Genomic DNA, 4,503 nt, shown 5'->3' on the forward strand with positions numbered 1-4,503 from the left:
ATCAGCTTATTCATTTCCGTAAGGTATGAATGTTACATGGCCTAATAAATTTCCAATGTTTAATACCTTTACTTAGAGATTTGTTTACATGTTAGTTTCCACTGAACATTATAATTACTTTTGGAGTAATGGAAATATGAGGGTGACAGGCAAGATAATTTAATTTTCTACGAGAACACAAGGAAGATGTATATATTATAATGTATATCTGAAACGGTACAAAAATATCTACACACATATATGTAACTTGAGTATTTAACTAGGATATTCCATGGGTTTAAGAACAATACATAATTACATATACCGCATACCTAGTTCTGATTTGGTATTTTAAATCTAGTTCTGATGTAAACAAATGCCAGAACATTTGAGTTCTTGTCATCGTTAGTAGCCAATAGGATCACCTGAGTCAAATTATTAATTCGTAGCTAATTTCATTTTCATATATAAATTGATACTAATTACTAACTAGTTTTATCCTACGTTTCGGATGCTAATCTGTTGAAGACTCGAAGAAGGACAATTTCTGAGTTGGTAGTGACCAGGAACTGATCTTAGGTCTCTTGGCGAAAATCTGGTACGTTATCCATTCGTCTGGGGTCTTCTCTTTAAGAAGACGAATCAACTAACTATTTGAATGTTTTTCAAGAGAGGTATCTCTAGGTTGCTTATAATATGATTTTAATATACTTAGGTTTTTAGATTCGGTTTGTTTGAAGTTAAACACAAAGTAAGACAATGGGCTGTCTGTGCTCTGCCTACCACGGGTTTCGAAACCCGGATTTTAGCGTTGTAAGTCCGCACACATACCGCTGTGTCATTGGGGGGCTTTTAATATACTATAATGAGCAGTTATTTGAACATCCCGACAATTGTCATTTTAAGAACTTTAGAACACACAATCATTGATTTGCTACGGTAATTAAATTGAAATCATTAAATATTATGCTTACGGAAAACTATTACCAAATTAGTACCTAGTATCAAACATTACCAGCATTATTGCTGGATAACTACAACGACTTGGTGATAGTAGAAAATTACAAAACTTATAACAAGGATTGGATCTTCACATACCTCCTTTGTTTGTTTCTTTATTTTAAAGCAAAAGCCACAATGCGGGGAAACAAACCCCAGATTTAATCTTTGTATTAGTGAGTTTATTATGCTCCTGAGGTCTAGCTTGTAGGTCTTTTTGTTTCTCAGGTGTATCGGAATCCACGTTCACAGGATTTGTTTTAAATGGCGTTTTATCGCTCCATCGGGTCTTTAGGTGGTTTGTGTACTAACTGCCACCATATTGTATTGTGGCTTCTGAACACTGTTCTTAATTTACGCTGTCTACATATCCTATGTATGTTCTCAGAGAAAACCAATGCTATTTGTATTCTGTAATTTTCTCCCTGTTTATTCTTGATGGTTATCTTCTTATATATTTAAGTGATCGTATTAACCATGACAACGATTAGTATCCGATTGATACAACGTTACCGAAGTACGTGGAACATTTAAGATTCTACATTGGGTCTATAGAGCTTTTAGTTTCAGAAATGGCAATACTGACGAAAAAATATGCTCCCTGCAGAAAGTTTTTTATAACCCTGAGTACATAAAAAAATAAAAGAACAATAACAATAAAAAACAGTCACGCTATAACTCAAGTTATTGATGCTATTTCTATTAGAGAAATCATGTGTCAGAGAAAATTGTTGACAGCGCGAACCTGAAAGAAAGCTTATATAAGATATAACTGTACAACTTTTAGTAAAGAGAATTCAGAACTAAGAAAATCAACAGTAGGTATAGAAACAAACGAGTGAATGGAATAATGTGTCTAAGTAACTAAAAGCAAAATATATAATTTCAGAATATGTTGTTTTATCACTTAACCTAGAAAGCTGAATGTATGACGTAATTACTCATAAGGACAAGTCCTGTTGTTTGCTAGCATATAGTTGTACTGACAAATCAACAAAACAGAGGGCGTTTATGACAACAATGACTTGTCAGTTTGGTTCAACTTCTGCTATCATTGATACTGGTGACTATTTTTGGTAAATTATTTATTACAAGGAGGATGAAGATTCAGAGTATCTTCATGTTGAAAAACAACTAACATAATTTATATCAAAGAATACTGGTAAATCGTTAGAGGTTAACATCAGTAGATTTGATTTTTCATGTCTCCTACCAGTAAGTATTAAATATAAATAAGATGTTCTAACTCTTGTAGTTTATATTCCACGATTTCTAATAATAATACACCTTATGCTGTCGAAAATCATAGCTCAATGCATTATCAGCATTATTGCTGGATAACTACAACAGCTTGATGAGAGTAGAAAATTGCAAAACTTATAACAGGAATTGGATCTTCATATATTATCTCGATCGTTTGTTGTTTACTTTAGAGCAAAGTATCTGCTGTGACCACCGTGGGGAAACGACCCCCGGATGTTAGCGTTATAAGTTTACAAACTTACCAATGTTCCACCGGGTGACCATTTATCTCTCCATAAAAGCTTTTTTTAATACTTTAGGACTAACGTAAAGACTACAGTGAGGAAGTACGAAGCGGCATGGTATTATATGATTGAAAGTTGAGTTTTACCACGAATTTCATATATGAATTTAACTTCCATGAACTTGTTTTAGTAGTTAAAAAACCGAAAGTTTGATGTAACAAGAATAAAAACGAAAGTTTGATGTAACAAGAATTGCTAGAAAGTTCGAAATTTGAAATGAATATATTTGAATAGCTGTTTTATATCATAAAGAATATTCATCATTAGTCAGAAACTTGGACGCCCTCCCACCCCCAACCCCTCAGTGGCACAGCTGTAAGTCTGCCGACTTATAACACTAGAAACCAGGTTTCGATACCCGTGGTAGGCAGAGCACAGATAGCCCATTGTGTAGCTTTATGCTTAACAACAAACAAACAAATAGAATTGGTAGTTGTTGGATGTAAAACTTGGGTATTTTTGTTTTTTATCTACCCATCTAAGGTCTTGTATTAATTCTTTTTAAAAATTTTATTTCCCTTCAGAAGCAATTATGAAAAATAAACAGCAGACTATTTATTTTAAAAACGCAATGTTGTTGCAAACAATAAATTAAACATTCACTAACAGAAAACATAACCTGACAAATTCTACACGCACGAGGCAACACGTTTCGTTGGAGAAATGTTTGATAATTTGTAGAGTTATGATATTAATGATCATGTATAAGGAACCAATATTCTGTGATCCAATAAATATGCTTATATTATTGCAATTCGAGTGAATCAGCAAAGGGAGGCTTAAACGATTTGTAAAACTAAAAACTTCATTTAAGAAAACATTTTAGGCATAACAGACGTACAATAAAGTGTCAGAAGTAAACTTCACAAGCTTATAAGTTCTTATTACGCAGGTTTATAAAACAGAACAAAGTAAACTTAGCTCCTTTACTTATACACAGTCACTATAATTAGTCACTAAATGTGTCAAATTATCTAAAATAGTAATCTGTCGATCCTAGTAGAAAATTTTCTCTAAAAAGGTACAAATCCTAGTTCATTTTGCTCAATTAAAACAGTGAAAACTCCATTAAAGTCAATTATGTAATAAATCATAACTTTTTATTAATACATTAAAACACTACCGAGACTTGAGTTTGAACAATCCTAGCTTATCTTAGCATCGAAACAATGAATCAGTTTCAAAGGCTCACACTTATACATAATACTAATATACCTCACACAGATATAACTAAAAAAAGGTATATATTTCAACAAACAATAAATCATGTACAACTAAAATACTACAAAGGCATAAGTATGAGTATTCTTAGCCTATTTTACTAAGTAAAATTACGGAGTCACTTCAAAAGACCAAAGATTTGTATAAGTTTAGTCGTATTCTTCAAAGAAATAATGACATTCCAAAACCTTAAGGATATAAAATATTCTAGACTATCTTCTACAACGAATCAACTGAGACGTTTCTAAAGTATTTTGATAATACTACTTCGTCTTCCACAACGAAACAATGGAGACACTTCAAAATCTAAGGATGTATAATACTACTCCGTGTTCCACAATGAAATAAAGGTAGACACCTCAAAAACTAAAGATGTATAATACTATTCCATCTTCCACAATGAAACAGTGGTAGACACTTTAAAACCTAAGGATGTATAATACTATTCCGTCTTCCACAATGAAACAATGGAGACATTCAAAACCTAAAGATGAATAGAACTACTCCGTGTTCCACAATGAAACAAAGTTAGACACTTCAAAACATAAGGGTGTATACTACTATTCCGTGTTCCACAATAAAACAAAGGTAGTCACCCTAAAACCCAAGGATGTATAATACTCTTCCGTCTTCCACAATGAAACAGTGGTAGACCCTTCAAAACCTAAGAATGTATAGAACTACTCTGTGTTCCACAATGAAACAAAGATAGTCACCCTAAAACCTAAGGATGTATAATACTATTCCGTCTTCCACA

The sequence above is a fragment of the Limulus polyphemus genome, unplaced genomic scaffold, assembly GCF_000517525.1.
Source record: "Limulus polyphemus unplaced genomic scaffold, Limulus_polyphemus-2.1.2 Scaffold437, whole genome shotgun sequence".
Lineage (NCBI taxonomy): Eukaryota > Metazoa > Arthropoda > Merostomata > Xiphosura > Limulidae > Limulus > Limulus polyphemus.